Source organism: Artemia franciscana, unplaced genomic scaffold (assembly GCF_032884065.1).
Source record: "Artemia franciscana unplaced genomic scaffold, ASM3288406v1 Scaffold_772, whole genome shotgun sequence".
Taxonomy (NCBI): Eukaryota; Metazoa; Arthropoda; class Branchiopoda; order Anostraca; family Artemiidae; genus Artemia; species Artemia franciscana.
The window spans coordinates 226,597-238,965 of record NW_027067775.1 but is presented as its reverse complement, the minus strand read 5'-3'; the positions used below and the strand labels follow the sequence as shown (position 1 = coordinate 238,965).

The 12,369-nt window shown below is 37.5% G+C and overlaps 1 long non-coding RNA gene across 1 annotated transcript in view; it reads right to left on the bottom strand.

Annotated features, from left to right (window-relative positions):
* LOC136043625 (uncharacterized) overlaps positions 1–12,369 on the bottom strand; it is a 184,080-nt gene that overhangs the window by 63,500 nt on the left and 108,211 nt on the right. The window contains exon 3 of the long non-coding RNA XR_010621674.1: positions 11,111–11,260. This is a non-coding gene — a long non-coding RNA (uncharacterized LOC136043625). The remainder of the gene's footprint in view (positions 1–11,110; positions 11,261–12,369) is intronic.

Here is a 12,369-nt window from a genome sequence, read left to right as displayed (position 1 = left end):
TTAGAAGATTTACTAGAGGCAGTTAACAATTACTCTTCATCTGAGGAAAATCATGAATTATTGTTGATATCTAAAGAAAAAGAAGAAAATATAAAAGGTTGATAAAAAGAAAAAAGTGGCAGAATCTTAGAGAAGAACAGAAGGACCTTAAGCAAGCTTTTAGTCTAGGTAATACAAAAGATTTCTGGTCAAAAATGAAATCAAATGATAATAAAACAACGGCCCTATCAGATGTTCCAACAGCCGATACTTGGTCAATTATCTAGAGATAATTTATCTCCGGCAATGTCACAGCTCCAGCTCCCCCCAATGTCACAGGATCTGGTAGGAATTTATAATCAGAGCTTTAAACCACAAGATCCTTCTAAATATCAAATTTCATTAATGTCGAGTCACCATTTCGTAAGTTACAAATACCTCAATTTTCAAAATTACCCCCCCCCCCAACTCCACCAAAGAGAGCAGATCGGGTACGGTTATGTCAGTCACGTATCTTAGACTTGTTTTTATCCTTCCCATCCGGTTTCATTCTGATCTCTCCGCTTTAAGTATTTTCTAAGATTTCCGGTCCCCCCAACTGCCCACCCCCAATGACTCTGGATCTGGTTGAGATTTAAAATAAGAGATTTGAGTTACAAGGTCCTTCTAAATATAAGTTTCATGAAGATCCGATCACTCCTTCGTAAGTTAAAAATACGTCATTTTTCAAATTTTTCAGAATTAACCCCCCCTAATAGAGCGGATCTGTTCCAATTATGTAAATCACGTATCTAAGACTTCTGCTTATTTTTCCTACCAAGTTTCATCCCGATCCCTTCACTCTATGTGTTTTCCAAGATTTTAGGTTTCCCCTTCCAACTCTTCCCCCCAATGTCACCAGATCTGGTCAAGATTTTAAAAAAAAGTTGTGAGACATGATATCCTTCTAAATATCAAATTTCATTGAGAGCTGATCACCCGTTCCTAAGTTAAAAATACCTCATTTATTATAATTTTTCAGAATTAACCCTCCCCCCCCCCTCAACTACCCCAAAGAGAACGGATCCGTTCCGATTATGTCAATCATGTATCTAGGACTTTTGCTCATTTTTTCCACCAAGTTTCGTCCCGATCCCTCCACTCTAAGTGTTTTCCAAGATTTTAGGTCCTTCCCCCCCCTTACACCCCCCCCCCAATGTCACTATATCCGGTCGAGATTTAAAATAACAGCTCTGAGACACGATATCCTTCTAAACATCAAATTTCATTAAGATCTGATCAACTGTTCGAAAGTTGAAAATACTTCAATTTTTCTATTTGTTCCGAATTAACGGGCCCCGAATCCCCCCCCCCACATGTACAAATCGGGAAAACGAATATTTTTAATTTAATCTGGTCCGCTCCCTGATACGCCTGCCAAATTTCATCGTCCTAGCTTACCTGGAAGTGCCTAAAGTAGCAGAACCTGGACCGACAGACAGAATTTGCGATTGCTATATGTCACTTGGTTAATACAAAGTGCCATAAAAACTAAGGAGTAATATTAAAACTTGAAAAAAAAATAAATTATCCCAAATATGAGAGATTATCCGCTCCTCAAAATTTCTCTATTTATGCTAAAGTTATACGTTTGTTAAAATTCTTTTAAAGCGATGCTGAAGCCCATTGAATTAGAATAAGAAAAATTTTTTAAGACACTGCAGTCGATTACAACTCAATCGCTAAAACTGGTTAAAAATACGCCAAATCTTAAGAAAGAGTACTAGAACGTTCAATTTTCAATTGAATAAACCCCCTTCAAAATTTAATTATAAAAGCCTTAGCCTTATAAATGCCTATAAAAACCTTATTTCTTAAAAATCGGCAACTTGTATAGCTTACAGACCTTGCCCCGGGGGGTGGAAGGGGAATTGTCAAACCTAGAGGCATGGCTATTTGACCTTTAGACTATTTTGAACAAAATGTCTTCAAAATTGTGATCGAATGTGTGCGGAAAAAAACAAAGCGGTGAGTGGCTTGTTTCCCTCCAATCACTTTTGTCTCTTGAGAAAGGCCCTAGAACTTTTAATTTCAAGTAGAATAAGCCCCTTTCAAAATTGATACGGCCATCCCTTGTATATGAAGTGCCCTTGCAAAAAATAAATAAATATCAATGCACTGGACGCTTATGGCTCTTTACTATGAGAAACACTATAGCATTGCCTCTGACATAGGTAAGTAGAACTTTCAATTCCCCTTCTAATGAAAATCCGGAATTATCCGGAGGGAATTTTGTGCATGGGGCATCATAAAGAACTGTTTATGAGTTCAGTTAAATGTAATTTTCATATTTACGATCGTTATTTTAATTTTTCTTGACAACACCATCATTAAACTCTATACAACACCCAGATCGACACTTTTGGTGGCATTTACCAGATGTTGGAATTCTTCTCTTGTATACTCCCCCTCCCAATTCTCTTTGTGAGTTTCTTAAACCATTTGCTGATTAGCACAAGTACGAGGCTACTACAGCATCATAGAGAAATGTTTAATGGCCCATTTCAAAGCTCTTGATCATATATACGTGATTCTTAGTAAAGGTTGTAATTTCGTAAATCTATCCATCGTAAATGTTATCTGGAACTAAAAATGGCACTTTTTTGGTATCACTTCTGGAGAAGAAAGGGTGTGAAGCACAAACAAGGGAACTATTTACAATCCCCCTCTCGTATACTCCCAGTCAATTCACTAAGTTTCATATATCATCTGCTAGCTAGCAGAGTTACCAGGTTACTACAACATCAAACAGATTTCTAAAGGCGAACTTTCCAAAGGGGGATTTTGCTAGAATTGTTACCCGACCTTTGTTTTATCTATTCGTTAGCGACTTTATTCTACATTAAGATTATGTTCTGGAAGAATTATCCAGGGGAAATTTCCAGCGGTGTTGAAATAGTATTTGGGATTTTTCTATAAATGGGGGAGTCCTCGGGAGAAACTCTCCACAGGGGAATCATCATCGGAAGAAATTATCCATGGAAAAATTTTCCACGGGAGAAAACGTTGCATTGGGGGAGGATTTCTGGGGAAACATTTTCCACTTGGGGGGGGGGGGGGTCTAGAATGACTTGAAAAACAATCAGAAATAAAACAAAAATAAATCCTTTTTCGAATGAAAGTATGCCAAGGAGAATTTTTCCAGTGGGATTGTTCACAAGAAATATTTGGGAGAATTTTAAAGCAAGGATAGAAATACCCTTGGTTAATCTAGGGAGGGGGACTTTAAACGGGAGGATCTTTCCATGGAGGAATCTTTTCGGGGGGATTTTCCATGGAGTAGGGAGGCAGATATCTCGGCAGTTTTTGAGAAACGATCAGAAATCAAAGTTTTTAAAAACGGTTTCTTAAGTTTTAAGAACGACTTAAAACGCCAGAAATGTTTAATTAGAATCAGTAGCTTTTCTAAAAGTAGTGAACAATTTCGCGTAAATCATCGGTGAGGTAGGTAAATTTCAAGAATTCTATAGATAGACATAACTGAATCTCTGCCATGGAGCTCTTGTAAACTTTTCGTCTTCCTTAAGGCACTTTTCTAGCCGGAAAAAAATCTCTGACCTCGCCCCCCCCCCCCCCCCAAAAAAAAAAACCTAACCAGGCACTGGGTACTAACAATAAAACCCAATTAGCAAAGAATTGTTTAATTCGACTTGACAATACAACCAACTCATTGCTTTTCCCTAGAGTTGACCATCCTTGTTGCTTATACTATACCAATATTTTACTCTATCTTTTCTCTAAAATGGCAAGTTACGTTTACCTCTGAGGGCATATACCAAACATAAATATTGATATACTCATATCACAAAACCATGCTATTCGCACGATAAATATGAAGGGGAAACACACTTGAAGTAATGTGGTACTATTAGAAACTGGTCGAGTTGCCCTTGGCTGGGCTCCATATGACGACTAATCAGATCCCCCTCATTGGTTCAGAAAGTATATCCTATTATTGTATTTCATTTCTCACACGCGCATTTTGCAAGTACTTGCATTACTAGAAGTTTTAAGATCACTTTATTCCTCATAACCTCAAAAATCAATATTTTTTTCTTATGAGCCCCTCAATTGCTCAGTAATAAATTGACCATTGACCTTTTTTCAGGCCAAGTTTCATACATTTTCCTTGTACTCAAAATTTGTAACATTTTCAGGGTGGGGGGTTGCCATTTGGAGTTTACTGAATTTCCTCAGAGATTGAATTGTATCCCACCCTGAAGTCAAAAAGTTTCAAAGTAAGGATATACACGGAGTAATTTTGCAGGCCAAATTTCATATATTTTCCTTGTACTCAAAATTAGTAACATTTTTTGGGTGGGAGGTTGTCATTTGGAGTTTACTGAATTTTTTAAGCCATGATTCACAAGAAGTGGCCTTTTTCATAGTACGTCAAATTACTGGTTGTCTAAGGTAGTAATCACGGGTATGGGGAAGGGGACACCACACAATGTTTGTAGCCTGCTAGTTAAAAATTTGAGTCGCTTCACACCACTATTTTACTGTATCCTTTTTAATTAGTTAAAAAGTTAATTAGTTACGTTTTACCTATTTAACCATCTGGGGGGAGGGGAGTGGGTGGCCCGTTAATTTTGAAAAAAAAAATGAAAAAATGAAGTATTTTTAACTTACAAACGGGTAATGGGATCTTAAGGAAATTCGATGTTTGAAAGGATATCATTTCTCAGAACTCTTATTTGAAATCCCGACTAGATCTGATGACATTGGGGGGGAACTGGAGGGGAAAACCTAAAATCTTGGAAAACGTTTAGAGTGGAGGGATTGGGATGAAACTTGGTAGGGGAAAAAAGCAGAAGTCCTAGGAACAAGATTGACATAACCGGATTGGATCTGCTCTGTTTCGGGGAGTTGGGGGGAAGGGTTAATTTTGAAAAAAAAAGAAAATTGAGGTATTTTTAACTTACGAAGGAGTGATCGGATCTTAATGAAATTTGAAGTCTGGAAGGATATCGTGTCTCAGAGCTCTTACTTTAAATCCTGACTGGATCTGGCGACATTGGGGGGAACCCAAAATCTTGAGAAACGCTTAGAGTGGAGAGATCGGGATGAAACTTGGTGAAAAAATAAGCATTAATCCTAGATACGTGAATAACATAACCAGACCGGATCCACTATCTTTGTGGGAGTTGGTGGGAGGGTTAATTCTGAAGAACTAGAAAAATTGAGATATTTTTAACTTACGAAGGAGTGTTCAGATCTTAATGAAATTTGATGTTTGGAAAGATATCGTGTCTCGGAGCTTTTATTTCGTATCCCGATTGGATCTGGTGACATTGGGAGGAGTTGGGAGGGGGGTTACTAAAATCTTGGAAAACGCTTAAAGTGGAGAGATCGGAATGAAACTTGGTGGTAAAAATAATCTTAAGTCCTAGATATGTGATTGACATAACCGGAACGGATCTGCTCTCTTCGGGGGATTTGGGGGAAGGAGGGCTAATTCTGAGAATATAAAAAATTAGGTATTTTTAACTTACGAAGGGGTGATCGGATCTTAATGAAAGTTGATGTTTAGAAGGATATCGTGTCTCAGAGCTCTTATTTTAAATCCCGATCGGATCCGGTTACATTTGGGGAGTTTGGGGAGTATGGAACTTGGTGGAAAGCATAAGCACAAGTCCAATTTAGGCGACTGACATAACCAGACCGGATCCGCTCTCTTTGGTGGAGTTGGGGGGGGGGGGGGGTATTTCGGAAAAATAAGAAAAAATGACGTACTTGTATTTTACGAACGGGTGATCAGATCTTAAGGAAATTTAATATCTAGAAGGATCTTGTGCTTTTAAACTCTCATTTTAAATCCCGACCAGATTTGGTGATACTGAAGGGAGTTGCAGGGTGAAACCGGAATTCTTGGAGAACGTGAAAATCGAGGTATCTTACGAATGGGTGATAGGATCTTAATGAAACTTGACATATAGAAGAATCTTATGTCTCAGATGCCCTATTTTCAATTCAAATCAGATCAAGAGATATAGATGGTTGGAGGGGGGAAACAGAAATCTTGGAAACCGAGAATCTTGTAAAACGCTTAGAGTGTAGAGATCGGGATGAAACTTGATGGAATGAATAAGTACAAGTTTTAGATACGAGATTGACATAATTGGTACGAATCCGTTCTCTTTGGGGGAGTGGGGGTTGTTAATTTGGAAAAAATTAGGAAAATTGAGGTATTTTAACTTAAGAACGGGTGACCAGATCTAAATGAAATTTGATATTTGCAAGGAACTCATGTCTCAGAGCTGTTATTTCAAATCCTGACCAGATCTGTTGACATTGGAGGGAGTTAGAGTGGGAAACTGGAAATCTTAAAAAACGCTTATAAATGTCGTGGATATGTGATTGACGTAACCGGACTGGATCCACTCTTTGGGGGAGTTAGGAGGTGGGGTTCAGTGCTTTGGCGAGTTTGGTGCTTCTGGACGTGCTAGGACGATGAAAATTGGTTGGCGTGTCAGGAAGCTGCACAAATTGACTTGATAAAGTCGTTTTCTCCGTTTTGACCATCTGGGGGGCTGAAGGGAGAGGAAAAATTAGAAAAATTGAAGTATTTTTAACTTACGAGTGGATGATCGGATCTTAATGAATTTTGATATTTAGAAGGATCTCGTGACTCAGAGCTCTTATTTTAAATCCCAACCGGCATTAAGCCTTCGATTTTACTTTTAAAGCAATCTATTGATTCTTAGAATATTGCTAGAGCTCATACCACATGAGCTCTGGGCTCTTCTGACCCCGTTATAAGTGCCATAGGAGCTCTTAGCTCTTTTAATATTAATGTATGGCTTATGAACATTTTAAGTGCGTGATATAGGCCTACACTACAAGATCTTGAATATTTAGATAGAAAAATCATTTATATGTTGAATATATAATATAGATTTGTGATTTTAATAAATATATTCAATGGCGTAACTTTTCCAGTAACTTTTTTCCAGTAAACAGTAGAACGTAGAGAAAATTTTCCAGCAAGGGGAGCGGGGGTGGTAAAAATCTATTGATGAATTACTCAAGTCAAATCTGATAAAGATTTTTACAAGAGACCTGCGGGTTCAGTGCATGGCAATGCGGCCTGGTGGGATTTTGGCCCTTTCTCGGCCAAATTTTAATTTTGCGTTAAATATTGGTAGAATTTTCCTCTTTAATGCGGAAAGAGTGAGACTTCTTATTCTGCATAAAAGAGGAAATATAACTTACGATTTTTAGTCGAATATGCCCATGTGACCATCCTTGGAAAAAAAACTTTGTATTTTTTTTAGGAAATCCCTGCTCTAGACTTCCCAGGTATGCCTAATTTAACAAAGTAATTCAATGCAGATCCTCCTTTTCTATAATTACAAAATTTTTGTTTGTAAATAACTTAGCTTTAAAAAAGACTTTAAAAAAAGAAACAAAAATTAAACACTTCACAAACCAACTGCAATAAAATGTGAGTAATCAAAGATGATCGTAAGCGATGAATTTCGGAAAAATGCCAAAAATCTTCCACCTCAGTGCAGAAACTGCAGCTACTAATACTAACAGCTCACCACAACAAAAAAGCCGCCTGAGACACTTTCCCAGGAAGTTCCCATTTCCATTAAATCTTTAAGACATCCTCCCACCCCAGACGAGGACGACCTGCTTTCCTTTTAGTCCTAGACGGTTGGCCAAAAAGGACAATCTTCGGCAATCAGTCATCTTTCATCCGCAAAACGTGCCCTAAACATCTCAACCTTTCTTTCATTATAGATTTAGAAAGCGGGATTGAATCACATTTTTCGTACAGCCTGCTGTATGAAATACGGTCAGTCAGTCCGGTACCCAGAAAAAACCGTCGGCAATTTCTCTGGAAAACATCTAGAAAATCTTCATCCCTTCTTTGGAGCGCCCACGCTACAGTCATATTTGACCACTATCATCACTACAGCTTCCAATATTCTAATCTTGATTTGTAGACTAATCTTCCCATTTTTCCAAACTAGTTTAACTGTGAAAAAACACCCCGAGCCTTGGCTATTCTATTTTTAACATCTTCACTTCTATCACCGTCTTTACTAATAATACTACCAGGGTAAGTGAAGCTGCCCAACTCATCAATCCTTTCGTTACCCAACGTCACCTTTTCATCTTCACTTATTCCTAGCCTTACTGACTTAGTCTTCTTAACATTAATTTTCAAACCTATTCTAGCATCCAGAACTCACAAAACCTCTAAAAGTTCATTCATTTTGCTCAAACTTTCATCTAGGATACTTCATCGGCATAATCTAAGTCCAGGAGAGTTTTTCCTCCTCATTTGATTCCTTGGTCTCTCATTGCCTTTCCTGCGCTCCTTAAAACAAAGTCCTTCAAAATGATCCATATAAAAGGGGATAAAACATGACCCTGCTTATCTGCTGATTTAATACAAAACCAGCTACTAGCCTCATTTTCTACCTTAAAAGCAGCAGTTTTATTCTCCTACATTCCACTAATTACTTCAATATATTTGTCTGGTATATCATACAAAGTTAAGACCTATCCTAAAGCTCTTCTATCAACAGAATCGAATGCTAGATCATAATCTACAAAACTGAGGACCAGAGGCATTTGCCAACTCAGGCACTTCTCAATTACTAACTTAAGAGTGAGAATCTGGTCGACACATCCTCCACCTTCTCTAAAACCGCACTGTTCTTCTCTTAAACTTTGTCTACAGCATCTCTCGGTCTAAAAAGTATCGTCTCCTATACTGTGGTCATACTGGATATTTACAAATAGTGAACACCATTCTATTGTCTTTATCTTCTTTTAGTATGATACTGAACAATCCAGCATCGCACATATAAAATGCTGAATAGATACTATATATTGACAACAGACGAATCATTCATCCAATCTTGAACTTTACTTCATTTTATTGACAATTTCTTCAAGAAATGAAAAGCATTTTGAAAAATCTCACAAAATGATGACATCAACTAAAGCAAAAAGAAAAAGAATTACCATCTTTGTTATCAGCTTTTAATTAATTTCTTGAATGTGTGAAGGATAGAGGCATATGACAAAAACAAAAACACTGTAAGTCAATTGTCCCATTATTAACGGTGGTTTATTCAAAGTAGCCAAGCAAGTTTCTGTTTCCCGAGCACTTTCCGATGTTTTTTGTTTTTTTCCTTTTTTTTTGCTACTGGCACTTTTTTTTGTCGCTTAGATACGGCATGTCGCGAATCATTTAGGTGGAGATTTCAATCGAATATAATTAAATAATTAAACCCCTTTAATCAAAGTTGGATTTAGCTACACTCCTAGGGTGGTATATCCACGGGGTGGCCGGCGTTTACCGGGGGTAATCGCCAGGGAGCTAAACGTCTAGAACCATCCACAGGCAAAAAAATACTACCAAATAGCATCAAATTGAGTGAAAAGAAAACGGATGGCGAGAGCATTTCTATTCATCGTAGATCAGTGGGTTAAATCTAGCCTTGGGCCTCGTGTCGTCAAGTTTTGAGCTTGGATACCCCTCTAATCAGCTAACTTATAGAATAACAAACCAAAGGAGGTGATAATAGGCATGAGGTTTAAAAATATTAGGGCACGGTATGCATAAATTTGGTCACACTGATATGTCACTTTGCGCTTGAAAATTTCACAATTAACGAGAACCAAGCACATCATGTTCTTATATTCTCAGGGTCATTTCTAGTTTAAGTATCCCCCCCCCCAATAGACTAGATATTGTCCATGGTAATATAAAAAAAAAATTATTGGATTTTGCTGGTTTGCATAGCCTTATGTACTTATTTGTCACCGACAGTTGATTTATAAGACCTAACAGTGTCAATTTCTTTCTAAATTAAAAAAGACAGGGAGACAAGCGAACTTTTTACACAACCCATGGCTATATCCAGGCATTAAGGGTAGCAAGGGAGGCTGACGGGTGCGTAATTTGCTATGAAGCAGGGGGCAACTGTCCCCTCCAGACCCGTATTCCCCCCACCCCAGTTTGCCCCCAGTTGCAATTTAGTTTCTGCAAAAAATCTGGTAAAAATTAAGATAAGCCTGCATAATTCGAGTATTGAGAGAAACAGGTCAGTTTTGTTAGTACATCTTTGCCTTTTTGGTAATATATGACTATACCCCCCCCCCCCTGTAAACTCCCCTTCTGATTTCTAAGTCTTAGAAACCTGCTTTAGTCAAACTTTAGCATAAATTTAACGGTTGAGGAAAGGGTAGTCCCCCTTATATACGGCATAGATTTTTTTGGTACTTCCTTCTTAGCTAGAACACACTCGACAACTTGTATTGCGAAGACGAAACAATAGCCGGTTTTCACTCCTTACACCAGATTAAATGAAAAAAAGAAGTTTTTTTTACTGAAAGTAAGGAGCGACATTAAAACTTAAGACGAACAGAAATTACTCCGTATATTAAAGGGACTTTTCCTTCCTCAACGCCCAACTCTTTACGCTAAAGTTTGACTCTTTCTCTCAACTTAACTTTTTAAAACAGTAGGAAACACACAAATTCAGCAAACTTTATTAGGGCTATATCTGGCCCCATTGCCGGGGGCTGATATAAAATTGTGACAGAAGCAATTATTATATTTTGAAAGGCAATTGAATATGGAATCAAATTTTTTTTTATTATTTGTCTGATAGGCTATCTGTCCAATAAGTAGGCCTAGCCTTAACATAGCCCATTTTATTGCACACTCAACACTGTTCCCAAACATAATGCTTAGGAAACTGGGATACAATTGTGACAGTAATTATTATATTTTGAAAGATTATTAAATAGGGACTCGAATGTTTTTTTTATTTGTCTGATTTTTGTCCAAAGAGTAGGCCTAGCCTAAACACAGCCCGTTTTATTCCTCATTCTACATTGTTCCCAAACATAATGGTCGCTACCATGACAATTACACCCCAGCCCCTCTATTCTGGCTTGGAGGCGATTACCAGGCTCCATTAGAGGCGGGGGACGGTACAGAAGAGACCATACACAATTTTTTGGTACTTGTCTATTAGGCCTATATAAAACACACTTGAGAAGTGAAGTTTGGTTAATACTAATGAAACAAAAATATGAAGAAAATAGAATGCTTTATTACCAAAATTTTTCTGTTGACAGACTGCAAACGGTTTTTCTGTTGCACAGAAAACACGCACACTTCACGGAGGTAGTTATACCAATCGGCAACCGTTTGCTTAGAGATGCCTAGCACTTGTTGACACCAGGCCACAGGCAACAATTTGTTAATCTAGAAATAATGAAACGAACTACAGTAACCAATGGTATTTTACTTTTAGAAAAACGTACTGACACGTAAATTGACGGTTTTCAAACATGGCCTAGTAATAGACTTAAGTTGAGTGACTTCTTGCTATCTCGGAAAGGAGTTAGGTTAGGAAAACGAAACTTGTAGGGATAGGTCTACAGGCTAAAGTATGTCCCAGGAAAGTATTTTAAAGTACCCACCTTCACTCCTTCTCCCTCTAGAGGGCCCTGAAATTCGCCTACATGACAGGTCTAAACCTATTGAAATTTTGACAAAACAACGTTTTACCTTAATTTTCCGTTACCAGTTGCCTTTTCTCTGCCTTTAGTCCTGAAAATGCAATTCCTGTTATTTGAGTAGAATTCTGAGCCATATCAATTTTTTTCAAAATTTAGGGGATGTATTTGCATATTTTTAAAGCCTTAGAAATTAGGAATAAGCAAAGTTGTGAAGCTGAAAACAATTGTGTTGTACTTTATTCAAGCAGAAGATCTATTTTGCAAGGTTTCACTTTTATAACGCACATATTTTTGAAGGTCATCAAAGTTGAGGGCCCTCTATAGGGAGAAGGAGTGGAGGTAAGTACTTCAAAATACCTTCCCGGGACATGCTTTATCCTGTAGACCCATCCCTGAAATTTTCATTTTCCTAACCTAACTCTTTTCTGAGATAGCAAGAGGTCAATCAACTAGAATTTTACCAAGAATTTTATTTTCATCATATTTTATTGACATTAAATTTCGCTTCTCGAGTGTTTTATATAATAGACATGTAACATTTTTTGTTTACTAATTTGACGTTCCATATCGGATCACGGTCAATGTTGGTATTACCGGAACAATTTTTTGGGGCTATGAAACTAATGTTAATATTCCAGATGCATTTTGACTTTTTGAACATCTTTTCTCTCTTGCAAAACTACCGCAAACTTACCGTTATGGAGTTATTTCGGCCCAAATATTCTTGTATTTATACATATAGAATTGCAATCATTTCCGTTTTCGTTGATAGGAAATTTAAAATTGTCAACGTTTAAAGACTAAAATTGCTCTGTGGCTTTTAGAGACAATTTTTTGTTAGGTTAGGTTGAG